This window comes from Heterodontus francisci, chromosome 9, assembly GCF_036365525.1.
Source record: "Heterodontus francisci isolate sHetFra1 chromosome 9, sHetFra1.hap1, whole genome shotgun sequence".
Classification (NCBI taxonomy): Eukaryota; Metazoa; Chordata; class Chondrichthyes; order Heterodontiformes; family Heterodontidae; genus Heterodontus; species Heterodontus francisci.
Genome location: NC_090379.1, coordinates 41,343,224 through 41,368,597, shown reverse-complemented (window position 1 = coordinate 41,368,597; position 25,374 = coordinate 41,343,224). Strand labels below are relative to the sequence as shown.

Genomic DNA, 25,374 nt, shown 5'->3' with positions numbered 1-25,374 from the left:
GCCCCTAGTGTAGGTAGGTGGTAGGAGAATGGTGGGGATGTGGTAGGAATATGGGATTAATGTAGGATTAGTATAAATGGGTGGTTGTTGGTCAGCACAGACTTGGTGGGCCGAAGGGCCTGTTTCAGTGCTGTATCTATAAATAAATAAAGTGACACATACTAATTGTACCACTCATAGCAATGTGCCACAGCAGCATTGCAAGTCCCATTGAATGAAAGGAAACCAAAGGTAAAAATAGTTCTGAATGTTAATAACTGATGATTAGCTTGACATATAGCAAGCTGATTAATGAGGCTGACAAAAGTTTGTTCTAAATCATGTCAATAGTCTCACTTCGATGGGCATAATGTAGGGAAATGGGACAGTGAAGGTAGTACCATTATTCAAGAAGGGTAGCAGGGATAAACTAGGTAATTATAGGCCAGTGAGTCTAACGTCAGTGGCAGGGAAACTATTGGAAAAAATTCTGAGTGACAGGATTAATCTCCACTTGGAGAGTCAGGGATAGTCAGCATGGCTTTGTTTCGGGGAGATCGTGTCTAACAAACTTGATTGAATTTTTCGAGGAGGTGACTAGATGTGTAGATGAGGGTAAAGTAGTAGATGTACTCTACATGGACTTCAATTGGGCTTTTGATAAGGTCCCGCATGGGAGATTGGTTAAGAAGGTAAGAGCCCATGGGATCCAGGGCTATTTCGCAAATTGGATCTAAAATTGGCTTAGTGGAAAGAGGCACAAGGTGATGGTCAAGGGTTATTTTTGTGAATGGAGGCTTGTGACCAGTGGTGTACTGCAGGGATCGGTGCTGGGACCCTTACTGTTTGTACTGCACATTAATGATTTAGACGTGAATATAGGAGGTATGATCTGTAAGTTCGCAGATGACACGAAAATTGGTGGTGTCGTAAATCGTGAGGAGGAAAGCCTTAGATTACAGGACGATATAGATGGGCTGGTAAGACGGGCGGAGCAGTGGCAGATGGAATTTAATCCTGAGAAGTGTGAGGTGATGCCTTTTGGGAGAACTAACAAGGCAAGGGAATATACAATGGATGGTAGGACCCTTGGAAGTACAGATGGTCAGAGTACTTGGCAATAGATCACTGAAGGCAGCAGCACAGGTAAATAAGGTGGTTAGGAAGGCATATGGGATACTTGCCTTTATTAGCCAAGTCATAGAATATAAGAGCAGGGAGGTTATGATGGAGCTGTACAAAATGCTATTTAGGCCTTTGCTGGAGTACTGTGTACAGTTCTGAGCACCAAACTATAGGAAGGATGTGATTGCACTGGAGAGGGTGCAGAGGAGATTCACTCGGATGTTGCCTGGGCTGCAGCATTTCAGCTATGAAGAGAGACTGGATAGGCTAGGGTTGTTTTCCTTGGAGCAGAGAAGGCTGAGGGGGGACCTGATTGAGGTATACAAAATTAATGAGGGCCATTGATAGGATAGCTAGGAAGAAACTTTTTCCCTTAGCAATAACCATGGGGCATAGATTTAAGATAAGGAGCAGGAGGTTTAGAGGGGATTTGAGGGAAAAAAAATTTCACCCGGAGGGTGGTTGGAATCTGGAACGCACTGCCTGAAGAGGGTGGTAGAGGCAGGAACCCTGATAACATTTAAAAAGTATTTAGATGAGCACAGCATACAAGGCTACGGGCCAAATGCAGGAAAATGGGATTAGATTAGACAGGTGCTTGATGGTCGGCGCAGACGCATTGGGCCAAAGGGCCTGTTTCTGTGCTGTAAAACTCTATGACTCTATGCTTTGAGTCCAAGCACCTTAATGATGAGGCAGAGCAGTGGCAGAGAAGGAAAGAAAAGGAAGTAAATGCTGCACTCCAGATCCCACTACCTCATGGGACATCCTGCCCCATGTGCCCTGGATCTGCAGGTCGAGAATCGGCCTGTTCAGTCACCTGAAGACCCATGGCTGAAACTAGTGACCTTGAGTAGATGTCATCCTCGAATCGAGCTTCAGCCGATGATGGCAATACTTAGATCAGCTGAGGTGAGGCTGGTAAAAAGTGGGGAGTCAGTTATGGCTGCCCCAGGGCATCACCCAGCCCTGTAAGAGGGTGAGTGGGGCAAAGGGGGGGGGGGAGGGGTCAGCACTTGGTATGGAAGTGCCCTTGGCGCTGCGTAGGTGGCAGGGAGAGTGGACAATCAGCACCCGGGCTTTGAATGGGGTTGGCAACCCCTGGCATCACGGGGAAACAACAGCAGGGGGCAAAACGGCCAAGGTCAATTGGGTGACCAGCTGCCCAGAAGGATAGCTCCAGCTGTCAATGGGGGCAAGACTGTCAAACTTTGGGTGCAGTGGCGATAAAGGTCAACACCCCCATTGGAAGGGCAGAGCCCTGGGCATCTGGAGGGCATGGGAGAGGAAAGAAGGGCAGGAAGGCAACAGAGGCCAAACTCTCAATACGGAATCTATCACCAAAGACAGAGCTACTTGGAGATGACTGAGAACCAGTGCTGCAGGAGACCATAACTCTCCAGGCAGATGTTCACAGAAATCTGTGCCCTCGTTGTGAAAGACCTCACACCTCTCAGCACTGCTCACCGTGCCCTGCCAATGGCCATCAAAGTCACTGTGACTTTGAACTTCTTCGCTTCTGGATCCTTCCAAGGATCAGCTGCAGACCTTAGTGGCATCGCAAAAGCGGCTGCACACCACTGCATCTCGCTTGTCACTGATGTCCTGTTTGCCAGGGCTGGATAGCACAGTTATTTATCTACAGACATGGCCTCACAAGGACAGAGGGGAATAGTTTTTGCCTCCATTGTTGGAATCCTCCAGGTACAGGGCATCATCGATTACATCCATGTGGCCATCAAGGCACCCAATGACTGGCCAGTGATATTCATCAACAACAAAAGTTTCCACTCCCTCAATGCCCAAGTGGTCTGGACCACAACAAGAGCTTCTTCCATTTGTGTGCTCGCTTTCCTGGCAGCTGCCATGACTCCTTCATCCTCTGCCAGTCCAGGCTGCCTCAAATCTTCCTGCTAACCTCCAAAGTGTGTGGATGGATCCTGGGGACGAGAAATCCCTCGAAGACATGGCTACTCACCCCTCGAGGGGAGCTCCAGACAGAGGCACTGAGGCAATACAGCCAATGCCACCTGCTCAGTAGGACAGCCATTGAGCAGGTCATCAGGTTTCTGAAGATGCGATTTCAGTGCCTGGACCGGTATGGTAGTGCCTTCCAATATACTCCTGCAAGGGTCTCTGTTATTGTTGTGGTCTGCTGCGCTCTCCATAACTTGGCCCTCCAGAGAGGTGTGGACCCTGAGGATGGTGAGACCCTGGAAGGAAACAGCTCTTTGCGGGAAGAGCAGGAGCAGGAGGTGAGAGAGGAGGAGGAAGAGGAGGCAGAGGGAGATGATGCTGAACAGAGAGGCACACCTGCTGCACCGAGGTGGCCTCCTCCTGCCACCATCTGGGAAGAGGACCCTCCTCTCCCTCACGGCCTCCAGCATTAGATCCAGGTGGACATCGATGAAGCAAGGGGTTGTCCTGCCTCAGGTGCCAGGCCTCGGCTCCCCTGTGACATCTTGCTTCTCTCTGGTGCAGTGCAAGGCTTGGGCACAAAACTCCGATCTCTCCATCTGGTCAATTAGCAGTCTCAGTCCCACACTTCACCTGGCTCACCTCCGTTCCCACCCCCACTTGCTCTAAGTGAATAGAAAGCCTGTCTCCATCAGGGCTTCCCCATGCAAAAACCTTTTTTTTAAATTTCCAAAATATACTTTATTCATAAAAATCTGTAAAAAAAAATACATTACAAAACAGTTCCAACAGCACCAAGTCAAAAAATACAAGGAGTGCAAAGGAGATCAGTTTCCTTCAATACAGGAGTGAGTTGCCTCACACCCTTCCATTTCATTTTTCATGCCATATACATTTTACAGCAAACAAAAAATTTCCGGATACAGTTCGAGGGGTTTTCCATGGATCCAGCCCCTCAGTTTAGCTTGGTGGGGGGACCTTACACAGTGGTCTTTCCCCATTGAGCCTTTGCTGCGGCTGCCCCAAGCTGTAGTGCGTCCCTCAGCATGTAGTCCTGGACCTTGGAATGTGCCAGTCTGCAACATTCGGTCACGGACAACTCTTTGTGCTGGAAGACCAGCAAGTTTCAGGCAGACCAAAGGACGTCTTTCACCGAATTGATAGTCCTGCAGCAGCAGTTGATGTTTATCTCAGTGTGCGTCCCTGGGAACAGCCCGTAGAGCACAGACTCCTGTGTTACAAAGCTGCTTGGGATGAACCTCGACAAAAAGCACTGCATCTCTTTTCACACCTGCTTTTCAAAGACACATTCCAGGAAGAGGTGGGCAACCATCTCTTCCCCACCACAGCCACCTCGAGGGCATTGTGCGGAGGGCGCGAGACTGCGGGCATGCAGGAAGGTTCTGACGGGGAGAGCTCTTCTCACCACCAGCCAAGCTACATCTTGGTGCTTGTTTGAAAGTTCTGGCGATGAGGCATTCCACCAAATGACTTTGGCAGTCTGCTCGGGGAACCATCCGACAGGATCCACCGTCTCCTTTTCCCGTAGGGCCTTGAGGACATTCCGTGCAGACCACAGCCTGATGGATTGGTGGTCAAAGGTGTTTTTCCGCAGAAACTTTCCCACGAAGGATAGGTGGTACGGCACGGTCCAACTGGATGGAGTGTTCCGCGGCAATGTGACCAGGCCCATCCTTTGCAACACCGGGGACAGATAGAACCTCAGCACGTAGTGACACTTGGAGTTTGCGTACTGGAGGTCTACACACAGCTTGATGCAGCTGCACACGAAGGTAGTCATCAGGATGAGGGCGATGTTGGGAAAACTTTTTCCACCCTTATCCAGAGGTTTGAACATCATGTCCCTCAGGACCCGGTCCATTTTGGATCCCCAGATGCAGCGGAAAATGTCTCGGGTGACCGCCACAGCACAGAAGTGGAGTATGGGCCAGACCTGCGCCACGTACAGCAACAACGTGAGCGCCTCTTAACTTTAATCAGTTTCCCACCAGATGCCGGTTTCTGATCCGAAAACAAACCCGGCTCCTGTTTCCCACCTCTGTGACGATAATTGCTTTTCAGTGCATGTGGGATCTTGGAATCATGTACCTCAGGATGTCCCAAAGCATTTCACAGCCAATGAAATACTTTTTAAAGTGTAGTCGTAGTTGTAAAGTAAGAAACGCTGCAACCAATTGGCACAGAGCAAGGTACTGCATACAGTGATATACTAATGTGAATATAAATATTGACCATCACTAGAGGTTGGAACTGTGTCTGTACATGAACACAAGTGTCTGTGGTAAATAATTTTGAGGTCCGTGGTTTCCATCCGCCCACCAATCCTCTGACTGACAGTGGGCTGACCGTGGCTCGCTTAGATTGACAGCTCTCCTATTAAATTGTATGTCCGGTGGAGGCGGGACCTGTGTCTGACAGACACCAGACACTTGTCTGTGATTGCTCAGTGTCTGACTAACAGTGGGCTGCCCGGGCGGGATGAGCACTGTTTGGTGGTTCGCGGCACAGGCGCGCTGGGATCGGCAGTCCCTGCTCTCTTCGCATGGTTCAGGGAGTGAGCGGGAATGGCTGCTGCAGGGGAGAGGGAGAGAGAAGCCGAGGGGAGAGCATAAAGCGGGCCAGCATGCAGCTAGACGCATGGCATGGAGCGGAGGGAGCACGCTGAGAGTCAGGCAGTCCTTTAAACAAGCACTGGCCCAGGGAGCAAAGGGGTGTGTGTGAGAGAGGGATGGATACAGGGTGGACGTAGTTTGGGAAGAGGATGATGGACACAGGGTGTCGGAGGAAGAGGGGGATGCACACAGAGGGGGGAGGAGAGGCAGATGGTCACAGAGGAGGGGAGAGTGGGATGGACAAAGAGAGGGGGAGAAGGGGATGCACACAGAGAGGGGAAGAGGGAGAGAGATCACAATCACCCCTGACAGATGGACATCCATTCAAATTCTCCGCATCGCTATATCAAGTGTGCAGTCAGACATTGACTACTTGTGCGAGCAAAAACAATGCCAGGTATCTCACAAAATAGGGAGAAATGTGTTTTAAATTGGGCTGTGTTTTGATGGCATTAGATTGGCTACACACTTTCTATACAGATTAATTGACCCCATGTCCATGGCTATGTCAATAATTTTGTCAAATGTCCGCAGTGCAACATGTTGGTGCCTATCCCTGCTCATAAGACTGGGGAGAACTCCATTGCTCTTCATTGAATAGTGTCAAGGGATCTTTTATGTTTAAACCGAGGCCTCATCCACCCTCTCAAATAATGTCTCATCCAAAAGTCCGAATTACACCCTCTCTTCTTACCACCCAGTGGAGATGCTGCAGTGTTAACACTTACAGGAGGGTGTAATTGTGGGACTTCAGAACAGGAATATAACATTCAGGACAAAATGTAAGTCTTTAAAATGGAGTTTAAATTACACGTGTGTGTCTTGGTCTGATTATGTCTCACCATCTGACCTTGCTTCATCGGAAGACTACACTTGATCTTAACTCCCATGTACAATACCATACAAGGTAGACTGGTAATAATTACTCTCGTCTGTGTGTACTGTTTGATATAGGTACTATTTACCTTTCAGAAGCTCAGAATCTTCTCTGACTGCCTTCTGGAACTCTCCTAATTGGTTTTCTTCAAACAGTTCCATTTTTACTCACCTCCATCATTCTCTGTTCCCTTGTTGTCTCTTTCACACTGTGCACTTTTCTCAGCTAATCTTTTGGTATTCTCTGAATAATTATGCGTTAAAAATTTCAGGTCTTCTTTGGATTTTTTTTGGGCCTAAGAGGACTTTTATTGCCCAATATCTGGGGGTGTAAAAACAGGACCCATTTATGATCTGAACCAGATAGATTGGAATTGAAATTTGGTCGTCACTGCACCCATTTTCCAGAAGGAAATGAGGGTAATATGACCAATTTTGCCCCAAATTGACCACTGTGCCCAAGAACGTCTAAAAAAAAAATGACCGCCATATTGCCCTCTGATGATTTTCATGCTTTTGAGTAGTCATCTGAAACTGGCATTAACCTCCTTACTTATGCTAATAAGGGACCTAATATCAGCTTTAGGACCCCTTACTGAAATTGGGATTCCCACAGCAGAACAGTATCAGCTTTTCCAGTCCTGGATACAGCAGAGCAAGTGAATGACACAAAAAGGCAAGGAAGTGTTTTTATTTTTAATTCATGTGGAACCAGGATCAGCAGAAAGGCCCCTCTCAACACCACAGAACTTCTGCTGGTTGCTGATGATCATGATTGCTCCCCCCTCCTAGTGTTGTCCTCCTTCACCATCACCTCCCCACAACCCCCACTTAGCTGTGAGGCAAGCAATCTGGAATTGGCCGTCTAAAATAAGTGAGCTTCCTATGGAGACATGACAGGCATAAGCAGCTCGTTTATTAAATGAGGTCCCAAAACTGAACTTCATCACCTCAGGCCTGCATCATTTAGTCACTGGACTGAAGCACTTCAGTGAGATACAGAGTAACAGTCGTGATCAAATTTTAATGTAATCCAACTCACTTTGTACAAGAAAAGTAATAAAGAATACATCACACTGTCTCTGTTAGCGAGCTTACTTGATTATTCCTAGTTAGTCTTCTGACCCTGACCGGGTATGGACTTGAGGGGAATATGTTTCCCTTGCTAGGCTCGTCTTCGTTTCCAGCTGCTCGGTTGATTCGTGCTCCTTTGTTTTTTTTTCTCCACATTTGCAAAATGTGGGAGGACTCTTCTTCTGATTTCTACCCAATTCAGTAATTTACTGGTAGGCCTATCAATAAAAGGGAGGGGATGGTACCTTATGAGAGGAAACCGTTTACGATGATAGCTAACATGCGGGCCAGGAAGCGAAGTTAGATGGTCAGCAGATCAATGGGATCAAAGCAGCAGAATGTGGCTCTTCTCGGCAAGATAATGTTGGAGTGGACTGACTGGGGATATTGGAGGGAAAGCTGTGAGTTCAGTGGTTCAGCTCAGTGGAGACTATGGGAAAGGTTGGCTTGTCGGACAAAGAAAAGGGGAGGGGTGTGGAAAGTAGCAGAGCAGCTGAACAGATGGTTTCAATCTTAGTGATAAAGAAGTAGTGCACTGAAGTACAGCCCTGAAGCCTACTGGGGGTGTGGGTATACATTTCCCTGTGTTGTACAATGCTTTCAATCAACTGTCATTAGAAACCATTGATACAAAAAAACAACTATTTTTTATGTTACATAGAGGAGCGTATAACACATTATTCAGTGCCTCAATTCCACCCCACTGATGACTGCCCAGACGTATTTAGGCAACAATTCCTGTTTTAGCCTTTGCCTGAGTGAGCGACATTGTACAATAATATATTATTGTAATCTGCTGCTTGGCAGAAGCAAGCATTTTGATAAATGAAATAGAGTTTCTGACTGTGTGACCTTGATACAAGTGCAATGAGTAATTAGCTTCACTTTGCACAGCTCCACTTTAGAAATGGAACAGTGACAGGAGTGCCCATTGAAGAGACAGCCCTAACAACCTGATGAATTTGGAAGAAATGACATGCAATAGGGCCAACGGACCAAAAAAGCTTCATAAGCAGGTGGCATTTCTGGATACAGTGATTTGAAGTCTGGTATTGACCAATTGATGGATGGGTTGAGCACTAAATACAATGAAGCAACTTTCAGGAAGGACCAGGCAGATAATGAAGTTTTTCAGCATTGTTAAATAAAACAGAAACAAACTTGTGATATCAGGCAAGAAATTGAAGACCAACAATATTTGCTCGGCTCCCAATCACTTTGACAGTGCGCATAAGAGCAGGGGAATGTGTTTTAAAAGTAAGATAATGTCAAAGAGGTGGTATTAGAATGTAATGGTCTGACAGTAACATTTCAGAAAGTGACATAGCATGTGTTTGAACTGTTATTGCTTTCTCTGGGATCTTTGACAGCTATCAGAATGTCTTCCATGGAAGGGCTAAGGGGCTTACTTTGAAAGAACATATTCTGAAATATATTGTAAAGAAGTTGCACTTTGCTCTGTGCCATTCTCCCATTGTTTTTATGTCATATTCCCCCATCCGTATACATATATCTTTCCGTTTCTCCATTATATGTTGAGTTAATAGAAAACTATGAACACTGGAAATCCAGAATAAAAGCAGAAATATTAAAAATGCACATCTGATCAACCAACATTTGAAAGAGAGCTTCATATGTTTGTTGTACTGTTTTGTCAGAACTCTGAAAATTCTGATGAAGGGTCACAGCTGAAAAGTTAACCTTTATTTCCCCATTCAAATGCTGATCATCCTGCTGTTTTCCTCTCTGAATTTAAGTAAATGGATTTCGGAAACCCCTTCAAACTGCTTTTCTAAAAAACTATTAAACTGATATTTAAAAGAAATCCTGCTGTTAAAACAGCAACAGCGGCTGATATCAAGAAAGAAGCTGGAAGGCAGTTACAGGCGAGAGGAGCAGAATTTTTTTTATGCAGCAAGTCATCTGGAATGCACTGCCTGAAAGGGTGTGTGAAACAAACTGAATAATAACTTTCAAAAGGAGATTGGATAAATACTTGAATGAGAGTAAATTGTGAGGCTACAAGGAAAGATCAGGGGAATGGGACTAATTGATGTCTTTTTCAAAGAGCCAGCTCAAGCACGATGGGCTGAATGGCCTCCTATATCATTCTGTAGTTCTCTATGGTGAGCCATGGGCAAAGGCTCAAAAACACATTGAGTAGTGTAATTGCTGAGTGTGTTAAGTGAGGGAGACGGGATCTACACTGACCTCAGGTTACATTATGAGTACCACTGGGTTACTGTCAAAGTGAAAAAAAAACTGACTGAAAAGAGTTCTAATGTATTACCAGCAAGTTCAGTTACATGAAGCACAAGCGATGTTATTCCTTGAGCACGGACTAGTGGATCAAACTGGACTAGATCTTTGTAAAGATCAATCCCGTATGTTTCTCCAGTGGTCAGCAACAGACGATGCATTATTCTTCCCACATTCTCATCTTCCTGAACTGTCAGTGTGTTAATAAATGATCTGGCAGTGCAATGAATCACAATGAAACAAATATGTTGCATTTGCTGCCATTCGTCTAGAATTTTGGGATATTGCACAGGCAGTAACTGTTATTCTTTTGAAGACTTTATGCACAAAAACTTTCCTTTGATTGTTTCTTTCCTCCCTCTGCAACTTTGTAAACCATATACTGTTACTGGTAAATGAGCCGGGTGACAAGTGCAAGCAATAGATAGTTAATGGTTTGGATAGAGCCTGTTGTGATGGTAATTTTGCTTCAGTGGCTGTAATTAGTCAATTTGTTATATTTGGAAAACTGTTGATTTTGAAAGAGTTGCTGTAGATTTTTTTTTATCATTTATTGTTGAATAGAGATGGTCCCTGATTGGCCAAAACCTTGTTAGTTGTTAGGCTGCTAAGTTCTCATGTTTATACTTGTTATGGCCCAGGCTGCATTTTTTAACCATTTTCAGGATGTGTGGAATGAGAAAAAATAGTAATTCAGCTTATTCATCCCCTTCCACTTTATAATGCAGACCTTGGCATTAATAACCGAACACCAACATTTCTGAGTCCTGTCAGAAGTCCTGCTTCTTTAGAACCTGTTCCATTGTGCATGTGCCCCAGATTTGTTAGTGGTTCTGAGGATGGTACCAACCATAGTTATTCCCAGCACTGCTATGGCAACAGACCATCAAAAAAACCCTCAACATTTCTGGATTTTCTGGCAAGAGGTATAGGAAATAAAAGTTGAGAGACCACAGTTAGAGTATTGTATGCAGTTCTGGGATCCACATATGTTGAGATAATAGAAAGGTTACAATGCAGATTCACCAGGATACTGCCAGGTCTCAGGAATAGCAAATATGAAGAAAACTTTGAAAAATTGGGATTGTTTTAGTTAGAACAAAGGAAATTCTGGAGTGATTTGATAGAGGTGTTCAAAATTATGATGGTACAGAGTAGTTATAAACAAACTATCCATGATTGAGGGGTCTAGAATGAGGGGATTATAGATATAAAATTTATGAAAGGGAGATTGTGTTTGACAAATCTGTTGGAGATTTTAGAGGATGTAACTAGTAGAGTAGATGAGGGGGAACCAGTGGATGTGGTGTACATGGATTTTCAAAAAGCATTTGATAAGATGCCGCACAAGAGGCTATTATGTCAAATTAGGGCTCATGAGATGGGGGAAATATATTGGCATGGGTTGAGGATTATTTAATGGACAGGAAATAGAGTAGGAATAAATGGATCATTTTTTGGATTGGCAGGCTCAAATTTGTGGGGTACTGCAAAGATCAGTGGTTGGGCCTCAGCTATCGACAATCTATAACAATGACTTAGATAAGGAGATCAAGTGTAATGTAAGGTAGAAAAGTAAGCTGTCAAGAGGATGCAAAGAGGCTGCAAACGGATTTAGCCAGGTTAAATGAATGGGCAAGAACGTAATGTGGAGAAGTGTGACATTATTCACTTTGGTATGAAAAATAAAAAAAGATGAAAACTTTATAAATGGTGAGAGATTGGGAAATGTTGGTCTTCAGAAGGATCTGTGTGTCTGTGTACATGAATCACTGAAATTTAACATGCAGATACATAGGAAAGCAAATGATATGTTAGCCGTTATTACAAAGTGATTGGAGTATAAGAGTAAAAAAGTCATACAGCAATTGTATATGGCCTTGGTGAGACCACACCACTGTCTACAGTTTTGGTTTCCTTACCTAAGAAGCATATACTTGCCTCTGAAGGAGTGCAATGAACATTCACTGGACTGATTCTTGGGATGAGGGGATTGTCCTTTAGGAGAAATTGAGTAGACTAGACTTATATTCCCTATAGTATGGAAGAATGAGCAATGATCTCACTGAGGCATAAAATTCAAAGGGGTTTGACAGGATAGATGCTGGGAGGATGTTTCCCTGGCTAGAGAGTCTAGAATTAGGGGTCACAATCTCAAAATAAGGGGTTGGTCATTTAGGACTGTGATGAGGAGAAATTTCTTAACTCGGGATTGTGAACCATTGGATTTCTCTACCCCAGAGGAGTGTGGATACTCGATCGTTGAGTATATTCAAGACAGGGATTGACAGATTTTTGGATACTAAGGGAATTAAGCAATATGGGGATAATGCAGGAAGGTAGCAGTGGTAAAAGATCAGCCATGATCTTTGTGAATGCTGAAGCAGGCTCGAAGGGCTGATCGGTCTGCTCCTGCTCCTATTTCTTATGTTCTTATGTTAAGTGTTTAGGACAGAGAGGAGGGAAAACTTCCTATTCACACAAAGGGATATGAGGTTGTGAAATGCACGTTGCAATTGAAGCAGAGACCATGACAACACTTAAGAATAGGTTGAAGGAAAGGGGAATGAGTGGACATTGGAACAGGGAGGACACAGAATTACTACTCGTGTGAAGGATAAACACCAACACGGTCTAATTGGGATGAAAGGCATCTTTTCATGGTGCAATTTCTATATAATACCAAGATGGAATAACCTTGGGCTGAATTTTACCAGCGCGCCAAGGCGGCGGCCTTCCAACACGGAAGTGCCACCACACAACCCCCGCGGTATTACTTGCAGGGGCTGATTTAAATGGAGGGGGTGGAGCGTCCACCCCGAATGAAGTAGACGGGGCGGCCGCCACGTCCCGGCAACAGTGTCAGGCGCCACCAAGCAGGCGCCGGTGCCATTTTTAAAGGGCTTCAAGCCCTTCAGTGACATATGAATTTTTAAAGGTCCCCGTCTCTGGGAAATAAAAATAAAATTTTAATACAACTTTAAATCCCGACTCCCAGCCCCACCCCCCCCAAATGGGTAATGTATATATAAATTGCCCTCTCCTCCCAGAAATTCTTTAAATTTATATCCCGAACTTTCCCCCCTGAAATTCATTCCTTTCGACTTAACCGCTTCCCACCATCCCTACAACCAACAGGGATAGTTTTCCCCGCTCCCCACCACCAACCCCCCCCCCCCTCAACACACCCCTGCTAATTTTATTCCTCCCCCCTCCCCACCAGTGACCCGCCTCGGAACTCCAACGAAGTTCCGAAGGCGTGTGAGTGGCGGCCGATTGGCCATACAATCGGCGTGGGACAGGCAACGGTGTCAAGTACTTTCATTAGCATGTTAATGTGGCTAATTGTAATATTTTATTGAAGGCTTCGCCGCCACCGGAAAAATGTGGCAGGGCCTTCTCGACATCGAGGGTCAGGGCGGCCCTTTCCCAGCAGAATTTTACGGGCATCCCCGCCACGACCCCTGGCGTCAAGGGGCTGGTAAAATTCAGCCCTATGTGTCAAGAATTTATTTCTCCTGGGTCAATTCATACAGGCTAAAGTATGTGTAAGCTGCAAGTGCACATATTGTGAATAAGTTACAATTAATTTATCTAAGTTCATAATTGGGACTTTAGCATCTGTCTATAATTATAGAATGGTTTTATCCACAATAAAGACCATTATGAGGATTTACCACCATTTAAAACTGCACACAGTAAACCAGACAAACATGTCACTTCCACAAGACCAGCTCCTCACTTCTCCATTTGACTAGTCACAACTGTGTGGTCACCAAGTTCCCTCACTGAAAAGAGTATTAGGAATCAGATAGATATAACCTGCCTTACCTCCTTGCTGGAATACCAAGGATTGGACAATTGTATATCTTCCTGGATTCTCTCTACCTTACTACCCCACTAAAATATTGGGCACCAGTCAGATGTATAGCCACTTGATGTCACTTCCTTTACCTCTCTACTAGATTATTGGCAAAAGACTGATGTTTACTCACCATGTTGCCCCATCTAACCTTCCTGTTAGAATATCAGGGAGTTTGGACAGATATATATCTACCTGTGCTACTATACTTCATCTTCTGATGAAGTTTCTTGCCATGTCACTATTAGACTATTGGAATTGCACATTCTCATTTGCAATAGTGACCACCTAATCTCCATTTGCTATCTAACAGATTTGTGAGTACTGGATTGCACACTGGAGCAAGTGGGGCTCTTAGCACTGGGCCAGAAAGGAGGTGGGAACCCTGCTTCAGCCATTTGGATCCCCCAACAGCTCTATTTAATGGTGCCCTGGCAATTAACAGCCTGACACCAGGATGCCTGTCCCTTGAAAGACAGGAATCCTGTCTCCAAGAGCTGCTGGCCAATCAGTATTGGCAGCGCTATCAGGAATGGTGGCCACTGCCGGTACTACAGGGGGCCTTGGAATAAGTGAGGCGGGGTCGCTGGGGCCAGTCTGGCAGGCCCTGGCAATGGGGGCAGGGAGGGTGTGCATTGAGTGCAGGGTGGAGGTTTTTTTTAAGGAGGTGGGTTGTTTTCTGCCAGGGGCTCTCCATGGGACACAGATTGCCCACAGGGAAGGACCTCCCCACCACCGCAAGCCCACAGGGATGTTGCTTTGTTTGACTGGCTGACCTCCTCACATGGCGGAGACTCCCCCCGCCACTGGCTTAATGCCAGCAGCGAGGGGAGAAGGCCTTTAAGTAACTTTTAAAAGGCCTTTTAAGGGCCTCAATTGCCCTCAGGACAGAAGGCCCCCAAATATATTCCGGTGCGACGGGAAGACAATAGGCCCTCTGCCCCACCACCTCCCATTACATTCCTGTGAGCACTCCCCCAACCTCCTAGTATTGTCTCTGGAGGGGCCACTAAATACAGCACTGAATTTTCACATTGTCATTTCACTTCAGTTTGAATTCAACTGGACCATTAGGATTAATTCCTCTCTCTGCTGGCTGGAAGTGCCCTCTATGAAATGGCTTGGGTAGTCTCAACCCTGCTCCTGCTGACGTGTGCCACATGACAAGAATGCCTCTGGTGTTTTATTGGCAATCTCTTAGAGAGGTCAAGAAAATAACTGCAGTGAGAACTGGAAAAAAGATGCAGTCAACAGTGCTGAAATTTGCATTGATCCTTATGGTTGCGCAGTGTAGAGGGAGTAGCTGATCATTACGCACAATCCAGAAGTGTGTGAAGATCAGACCACCCGCTTAAGAGAGCGCCATAAGCACAACGATACTCACATATATATTAAATGTACTTGGCTCAATGGATGCATAATGTATGGCTATTGGTGAAGAAAGAAACAAATGAGGCAAAGGTAGAAAGCAGCAATTGCATTTGGAATTGGGTTTGGCATGTATCCCTTTGCAGCATTGTTCTTGATGAGTATCACAGAGTTGCAGCATTTGGAGAGGCGGTGGCGTAGTGGTAATGTCACTGGACTAGTAATCCAAAGCCCAGGCTAATGCTCTGGGGACATGGGTTCGAATCCCACCACGGCAGATGGTGAAATTTGAATTCAATTAATAAATCTAGAATTAAAAGCTAGTCTAATTGTGACCATGAACCCATTGTCAATTGTTGTAAAAACCTATCTGGTTCATTAATGTCCTTTAGGGAAGGAAACCTGCCATCCTTACCTGGTCTGGCCTACATGTGATCCAGACCCACAGCAATGTGGTTGACTCTTAAGTGCCCTCTGAAATGGCCTAGCAAGCCACTCAGTTCAAGGGAAATGAGGATGAGCAACAAATGCTGGCCTTCCTGTCTTTAGCTGTGTGACCATCACACTGTGAGGCATTGGGTGAGTTGTCTGCAGCTTTCAATGGCAGACATACTGTCCATTAAATCACATATAAAACTGATGCCATTGGCAGATAACCTTTGAGCTGACCCCCATGTAAAGTTTATGTTTATTCGATGAATATATCACACTTGTACTGCTCACCTGATCAATATTTAATTCAAAGCATGGGGAAATGAAAAATAGCTATTTATATCCGTGAAATTACAATTAAAGGTTCGTACAGGTGGACAGCATTCCACAAATCATTCAAAGCTGCGCTTACATTTCACTCAGAATCTTTCAGCCATAGAATAAACAGAATATCTAACCTTGATGATGAGGTCAAGGCCTTCTTTCACTTGTGTGAAACATCTTCATAACTTATCCATGCCTGCAGTGGTTTTGAGTGATGTCTCTTTCACACGACTGAAAGAATTGCTATAATTTACAATAACTGGAGAGTTATTCTTTATTTTGCTGCTCCATAAAGCCATCTTCTCTCTGCTGAGGCAAATAAAGATCAACCAATGCATATTTCCCAAATAAAATCAAAGGATGGTAGATCTATATTTTTGTACATTCATTTAAATAGAAGAACCATAGAAATTATACCACAGAAGGAGGCCATTCCTCCCATCATGCCCATGCTGGTACTCACTTTTTAACTGAAGTTTTCTACTTCAGTTATGTTCCTGGCCATTTCTGTTTATCCTTTCATATTTTTCCTTCCCAAACACTTGTTCAGTTATCTTTTGAGTGATATCCCTTCTCAATAATCATATGTATTAAAACATTCCATGTTGTAATACTCTGCTGAGTGGAAAAAAAAAACCCTTCTAATTTGCTCCTTCATTCTTCTAATTATAATCCTGAGTTTATGGCCCCTTCAGCCAGTTGAAACAATGGGGGGGGTTAACCCCAAGAACGTGTGAGTTGGGATCGGATAGGGAAGTTAAAATAGTAAAAATTTCAAGCATCTTCAATGGACTCACTTTCGGGTTTGATGGAGAACAAAATCCTGCCCTAAATGTCTGAACTTGCACATGAAGAATTATTATTTGGGTGAGGTAGAGGGGGTGCCACCTGAACCCTGATCAAGCAGGAGTCACCAGCTTCAAGAGCAGGGGAGGTGGAGGGAAGATGGTGAGGGAATTGAGGTTGTAAATATACATTATGTACTGCAGCAACATAGGAATTTTAAATTTTGGAAACAACCTAGAAAAATGGCATAGAATGTTATAGTCTGTAAAGTAAAAAAGAAACAAAGTAAAATACAAAGGAAAGAGACATGCATCATGGGTTGGATTTTACCAGCCCCTTGACGCCGTGGGTCATGGTGGGGAGGCCTGTCAAATGTTAGTGGGAGCGGCCCCCCACGACACACGGTGAGGAGAAGGCCCCACCGGATATTAGCAGCAGTGGCGAGGCCTCAGTGCAGCCCCCCTGCCGTTTGGAAGTGGGGCCTCCATTAAAATATTCAAATGAGAGTAATTAAAATGCAGATGAATTTACCTGCTGCTGGTGGCCGTCCCACACCAACTTTACGGCCAGCAGCCACAACTTGTGCACCTTCAGAACTCCATACGGAGTTCCGAGGCAGGACACTGGTGGGGAGGGGGGAGGATTTAAATTATCAGGGCAGGAGTTGGGGGAGCATGGAAAACCTTTTTAATAGGCTGTGGGGATGGTGGGAAGGGGTTTAGGGTCAAAGGCAATAAAGTTCAGGGGGAAAGGTCGTGAGTGAGCACTCACTTTTCTGGAGGAGGCATATGGAAAAAAATTGACTGCTTATTCATGGGGTGGGGGGGGGGGGCAGTTGGTAGGAGAGGGGATTGCAGGTGTCAACAGACCTTTATTTGAAGTGCGTTAGCAAAATGGTCCCTTTAAACATTGAAATTTCATTTAATGGCTCGAAGCCCTTTGAAAATGGCACCGGGGCCTGTGCGGTGGCACCGGGCGCCATTGCCGGGGACGTGGTGGCCGCCCCCTCTACGTCGTCGGGTCCGGCTGCTCCCACTCCATTTAAATGAGTCCCTGTGCGTAATATCATGGGGGCTCGGAGGCGGCCGTTGTGTAGGCAGGCTGCCAGCTTCAAAGTGCGCTGCCGCGATGTGGGACACGCTAATTAGATTCTGCCCAATGTGTTTAAAGATTAAAGTGAATAAATAAGTGTTACTGAACTGAAAGCAGTTTCACAGTAAATGTAAAATAATGTAAGGACTGAGTTGCAAACCTGTGTTGGCAAGAGGTTCAGATAACATTATAAATTACAAAAGTATAATCAGCAGATTACATCTTTGTTACTGCTGGTTTTCTCTTGTTTATTTTGTGTAATTTTAAACAGGTTTGCTCTTTTAAATTTGGTTTTTGAGTGATCTTTTAATTTGTAATACTTGACAGATTATTTCATAAACTCGAAGTGTGATGACCTTCAAAATAGGAAATTGATGCTTTGTGCTATCTGAAAGATGGCGCTGATTTTTAATTTACCTTTGGAAAGCAGGATTCCCCAGTCAGTGTGTGCTAGGCGGGCTTACTTGTGGACAAAAGGTGAATGAATAACTTTGTTTCACAGTACTTAAAACCAAGACAATGTTAATTCCAATATTAGTCTACGAGTATGCCCTGAATGGAATAAAGCTGTTTTTTGATTTGTTCATGAGAGGTGGAGTTCCCTGGCAAGGCCAACTTTTATTGCCCATCCCTAATTGTCCTTGAGAAGGTGGTGGTGAGCAACCTTCTTGAACCCCTGCAGTCCCTGTGGTGTAGGTACCCCCACAGAGTTGTTAGGGAGGGAGTTTCAGGAGTTTGACCCAGCAACCGTGAAGGAACGGCAATATAGTTCCAAGTCAGGATGGTTTGTGAGCTGGAGGGGAATGTGTAGGTGATGGTATTCCCATGCACCTGCTGCTTTTGTTCTTTTCGGTGATCAAGGTCGCGGGTTTGGAAGATGTTGTCGAAGGAGTCTTGGTGAGTTGCTACAATGCATCTTGTACATGGTACATACTCCTGTCACTATGCTCCAGCAGCGGATGGTGTAGTGTTGTAATGTTTTGGAATTGCAATTGCATTGTGTACTCTAGAGGCTGCTAGATAAGTGAAACTAAGGCAGAATATGTTCAACTGCTGCAGTTTTTTTTTCTCTGTCTTTGCCTCATATCCTATAACAAACTTGGCTAAACCTCACTCAAGTCCCAAGGATGTTATGATGGTGACATGGTAAACAGAAAAAGGATGAAAAAAAAGGAAACATTGCTTTCAGGTATGAAAATTTTGGAAGCTTTTGTCTACTTTCACAGACAGCATTTAACTTGCAGACTGTTAGAGTGACACTCAGGAAGCTTGTCAAGTGTATACTCACACACTCTCATATCTCTCCAAAATAACTATCTAATCAAAAAAAAAGATATAACTTCGGATCACCGCAGAAAAGTTTCCTCTGAAACAGAATGCAATCCCAGATCCTTTATCAGTGCATTGCTGATCAGTATGTTGTTGTCTATGCCCAACCTACCACCTTTTGGTATGCATTCAGAACCATTATCTGTATTCCACATTGGCCCAAGTGGCTGTGAAGTTTTGAAGGTACAATGGCAGGTTTTGCAATCACAGATGACACAAGAATAAAAGCCTAACTTCTCCACTATGGAGGTGAAGAAATAAAAGATATCTTTGCGATAGTTATGCCTGAGCAACATGACTACAACTCAGCAAAAAATGCACTAACATCCTATTTCACACTGTTATGAAAGTACTTCAATTTTTAAAAAATGTTTTGAAGACTTGTGTTTGAAGATTGTGGAGATGGATTCATTTGGAAGACTGAAGTGATTCCACAGATGCTGGACTTTGCTTTAAAAAAAAAAATCTGTGGATGGACTTGAGCTTTCTGTCTAAAAACAACCCTTCCTGGTTGACACATGTCTTAAGCTAAATAAACACCAGGAGCCTTGGTGACTGAGGGAGCTGTTTGCAGAGAAGTGACATGTCAAGATTAATGGTGGTCAAGAGTTGGTTTAATTTAGGATGTTGTTTTGAGTCAGCTCAATATCATTCCATATATTCTCCTTTTCTTGGAAGAATTAACAAGTATTTGGCCAAAGTATTTTTTTGTCTTTTTTGTAACAAGATCTCTGCAGAGAAAACTTCTTTATTTTTTTTTGTTAACCGATGTGTGTGTGCGCGTGTGTGTTGGGCTAATTGAAAAGGGAACTTTCATATTTCAATCTGTGTGTTAATGCTTTGTATCTTTACTGACTAAGTCTTGTTTTATAATTAACTGATAATTTTGTTGTTTATTAAAGAAACCTGGTTGATGGATTTTATTCTGAAATAAAAATAGAGTATATAATTGACCATATCAGTAACTGGGTAAACATTTAAATATATGTTGTGACCTGTGCAGAACTAGGGAAATACAGTGCACTCCTCCTGCTTTGGTCGGAACAACACCCAAGAGAAACATTATATACGAAACCATTGTCTTCCGACATGCTAAGCAATACAGGAGGTATGATCAGTAAGTTCGCAGATGACACGAAAATTGGTAGTGTCGTAAATAGTGAGGAGGAAAGCCTTAGATTACAGGACGATATAGGTGGGCTGGTATAGATGGGTGGCGCAGTGGTTAGCACCGCAGCCTCACAGCTCCAGCGACCCGGGTCAATTCTGGGTACTGCCTGTGCGGAGTTTGCAAGTTCTCCCTGTGACCACGTGGGTTTTCGTCGGGTGCTCCGGTTTCCTCTCACTGCCAAAGACTTGCTGGTGATAGGTAAATTGGCTGTTGTAAATTTTCCCAAGTGTAGGTAGGTGGTAGGGAATATGGGATTACTGTAGGGTTAGTATAAATTGGTCGGCACAGACTCGGTGGGCCGAAGGGTCTGTTTCAGTGCTGTATCTCTAAATAAATAAAATAAAAATAAAAATCAAAACTAAATAAAAAATAAAAAAGATGGGCAGTGCAGTGGCAAATGGAATTTAATCCTGATAAGTGTGCGGTGATGCATTTTTGGACAACTAACAAGGCAACAGAATATACAATGGGTGGTAGGACCCTAGAAAGTACAGAGGGTCAGATAGTTCACTGAAGGCAGCAGCACAGGTAGATAAGGTGGTTATGAAGGCATATGGGATACTTGCCTTTATTAGCCGAGGCATAGAATATATGAGCAGGGAGGTTATGATGGAGCTGTATAAAATGCTAGTTAGGCCACAGCTGGAGTACTGTGTACAGTTTTGGTCGCCACACTAAAGAAAGGATGTGATTGCACTGGAGAGGGTGCAGAGGAGATTCACCAGGATGTTGCCTGGGCTGGAGCATTTCAGCTATGAAGAGAGACTGGATAGGCTAGGGTTGTTTTCCTTAGAGCAGAGAAGGCTGAGGCGGGACCTGATTGAAGTATACAAAATTATGATGGGCATAGATAGGAAGAAACTTTTTTGGTGGTGTCAATAACCATGGGGCATAGATTTAAGGTAAGGAGCAGGAGGTTTAGAGGGGATTTGAGGAAATAATTTTTCACCCAGAGGGTGATTGGAATCTGGAACACACTGACTGAAGGGGGTGGTAGAGGTAGGAACCCTCACAACAATTTAAGAAGTATTTAGATGAGCACTTGAAACGCCATAGCATACAAGGCTACAGGCCAAGTGCTGGAAAATGGGATTAGAATAGATAGGTGCTTGATGGTCGGCACAGACACGATGGGCTGAAGGATCTGTTTCTGTGCTGTATAACTCTATGATTCGATGATACAATTGACCAATATTGCATGCATTTGAGGCAACTAGCAACCAAACATTGTGACTTTGGTGATGGTGAACATGTTGAATGGGAAACCAAAACACAAATAATCGAAGGCTGTCGCTCCAGTCAACTACACTGAAAAGCGCTCAAGAAAAACAAAAAGCTGTCAGAGCTGCTGGAGTTAGCAAGATCACTATTGCTTTCAGAGTTCAGAGCTACAGAGGTTGAGAGTGCTAAAGGTAACTAACACACTCCAATCTCAACTCCTGTGAACACTGTTCATCACTCACGTGCCGGGAAACCACCTGCAAAGCAACAACAGCAGTCTCGCAAACAGAGCTGTGACTTATCGCAAGAATGTTTCCACCACGGCAGTGCTTACCCACACCGGACAGAGTGTCCTGCTACTGGTAATCTATGTAAAGCTTGCGAAAAAGCCAACCACTTTGCTCGTGTTTGTCACGCATCAGAAAAATCAACTACTAAGACTAATACCAACAGTAGGTTGCCACGTATGTGCACCACAGCAAAAAGGCAAGACAATGTAACTAAAGTAAAGGCGGATGACCCTGAATGTACTATTGAGCTCCATCTCAGACATGACAAACATTGGCTGCTCTCATAGACGCAGGAGCGTCTGTCAATGTCATGGGAGATGAAACAGTCAACTAACTTCAAGATTACCCCATTCTCTGCAAATTAAGGAACACATAACTTTTCCCATTCAACAGTAACAAACCACTGAAAATCATCAAACCTTTGAAATGCCAGTCTCATTCAAAGGCACTAGAATGAAAGTTGCATTCTACATCATATCTGGAGAATGTGACAGCTTATCAGTTTCTAAACAGCAACAGATCTGCACATGATTGCAGTCACATACGCAATTCCAGGAATTGATCGCATGGTAGCGCACAAAGTCAATCAATGTTTGCCATGTCAAGCAACTACAATGTCGAATCTTCTTGATCCTCCCAAGATGTCTGAACTACCTCCAGGACCATGGATTGAAGTCAGTATTGATTTCACAGATTTGAACACCTACTTGTCACTGACAACTACAGCAGATTCCCAATCGTCGAATCGTTATGTTAACTCCAACAAAAGCAGTCATCCCAAAGCTTGACCACATATTTGCCTTGTTTGGAATCCCTCAAACGCTAAGAACTGTCAATGGACCCCCCCTCCCCCCATTCAACAGTGATGAGTTCAGCAAATTCATGAACTACCTAGGGTTCACTCATAGCAAAATCACACCCCATTGGCCAAGACCTAATGGTGAAGTTGAGATACTTATGCGAACCTTGAAAAGAGTGATACGTACAGCAACCACTGAGAGCAAGTCATGGAAGCAAGAACTATATCACTTTCTTCGTAATTACAGAGTGACTCCTCACTCGACTACTGGAAAACCTCCACCTACATTCATCTTTACACATCCTATGTGCACACGTCTTCCTGAGCTACTGTGCAGAGCTAATGATCAACATGTACACGAACATGATCAAGAACAGAAGGATTGAATGAAAGAAAATGTGGAGCAAAACATGAAATTTAGAGCTGCACCACTTCAGCCAGGAGATAAAGTACTTGTGAAACGTGATGGTCATGTTGGAAAACAAACAACCCTTTACGACATCCAACCATTTGTTGTGACCAACACAAAAGGATCAATGATCACTGCTAAGCGCGGTTCACAAATCATCACAACAAACAGGTCATTCTTCAAAGCCCTGAAAACACCATTCGCAAGCATGGAATCCAATTCCGACATCAACATCTCAGATGAAGAACATGAGTCAAATGAGACTACATCTGATGTCAGATGATATCCCACTCATGAGAGAAAACGCCCACCATACTTAAGTGACTGTTACGAGCTGAACTATTTATATCTAAGTTTATTGTTTACATTTTTAGAAACAAACCATTGAAACATGCTGTGTCTCTCATTGACTAAGAAGGGGAGGGATGTAGTGTTGTAGTATTTTGAAATTGCAATTGCATTGTGCATTATGTACTCTAGAGGCTGCTGTAGAACACGCATGCTAACAAAGTGAAACTAAGACAATATAAAAGGGGAAGCCATTATGTTCAGTTGCTGCAGTTTTTGTGTCTCTCTCTTTGCCTCATATCCTATACCAAACTCGGCTAAACCTCATTCAAGTGCCAAGGACATCACAGATGGAGCAAATGTTTAAGTAGTGGATACGATTGCCTTTAATGATACTCCCTGGACTGGATTTTTCTAGGCTCATCAGTTTTAAGTGTTTCTGCTTCCCCTATGTGCTTCATAAAAATAATATATCTCCTTTCTCTTAGGTGACATTTTGGCTTCATTATTGTATTTGTGCCCTCATGGAGATTCCCTGTTGTGGGTTTCTTCTCACATGTTGAGCTGCTTTCACAGCTTATATGCTGGAGTGATTCTGGTGATTTTAATGGATGTGGTGCTTCAAAGTAAGCCTGCAGGTCAATCTGGAGGCAGCCAATCTTGGGAAGATCTCTCTCAACCCTGTCCAATTGCACACAATCAGATAAAAAAATGAATATTACATATTCAAGGATGATTAGAAAGCGTCAATCTCATCAAGAGGTTCAGAGGATGTGATGAATGGCAAGCACAAAGATTAAGCAGAAACACTGAACATCTAAACCTTGAGATGAGATTACAGCATCTAATCAATCCCAAAATGAGGTTGCAGCCTCCAAATGTTTCATATAATGAGCTTACCATCTCAAAAATAAGGCTACAACCATGTAATCATTTACAAGTATTTGTTTTTGTATTAATATATTCTGTGAAGAAGGTGATGGAAGTTATTTCATTTTTGTTATGTTCCTCATTGTGATGACCATCAGCCAAGAAACTCCATATAGATCTTGTGTGAAGACTTCCTCACTGAAGGATTAGTAGTTCTGACAAATGCACTGCACATGTGAACAATGATAATCTGTAGATTGTTACTGAGGAGTGACACAATTGTTGTATGTTATATGGTATTAGTAGGTCACAGTTTGGAATAATGATGATAACGAATGATGAATTATCCAACATGAGTTTCTCCAGGCCTAGTGATAATGGTCCAAGTGCAAGTGGTAAGCAATGGGAAATTTGACTGCTACAAAAAGTAAGTGGGTCATAAATTTGCAGTCAGAAAATGGACAAAACAGTAACAAATTTAGCAGTGCAATGGACCACACTCAATATGTGTGGTTTCTCAAGCCACAGCTAAATAAGTCACAATCCTTTGCTTTAGTTGACCTGGCAGGCATCTGAAACAAGGCCTCATTTCAATATTGAAGGTCAGGCTTTGCACCCATTTCAGGGCCTGTTTGCTAAAACAATGATTCTCCAGTGAATGTAAGCTTCGAATAGTTTTTCAGGATCTACAATGGCCTAACGAGCAATCATTAAAGGGACCACTGGACGACATCAAAGTAAAAGTCAGATAAGCTTTTTATGCTTACCTCGAAATAGATGCAGGAGAAGCAGGTTTTCCTACTGCCTTCATGATGATATTGCTGGCTAATGTTCACCTCCCCGCCACCACCCCCCCCCCCCCCCCCCGCCCCCAGACGATTGCATCTCCTTCCCCTAGGACTCATCTGAGCATTGTGACCCATGCCTGAGGAAGCCAGTGAAAGTTCATCAGGCTTTGATCGATGAGCTACATCACAGTTCTCAACTGGTGCCTGCAGTTTGATGAAATATAGATTATGAGGTACTATGACCAAGTTTGTAGGGTTCTCAGATCTGCATCTTCTGGAATCTGATTGCAACATGCTGCCTCTTCATGACCAGAAATGGGGCTAATGCATTTAGTGCCCAGTGTCCCCACATGTGGGTGTAAATTTAAAAGTTGATATTGAAATGTCCCTGTGACGACATGTTCCAGTAGTTATTGAACTTGACCACTGCTAGACATGCACAGTAAACAAATAGGATTCCATGAGCAGCGGCTCATTGTTTT

At 43.9% G+C, this 25,374-nt stretch overlaps 1 protein-coding gene across 3 annotated transcripts in view; it reads left to right on the top strand.

Moving 5' to 3' along the window:
* Positions 1–25,374, top strand: part of mdga2a (MAM domain containing glycosylphosphatidylinositol anchor 2a) — a 990,949-nt gene that overhangs the window by 628,708 nt on the left and 336,867 nt on the right. The gene's annotated exons all lie outside the window — the stretch shown is intronic.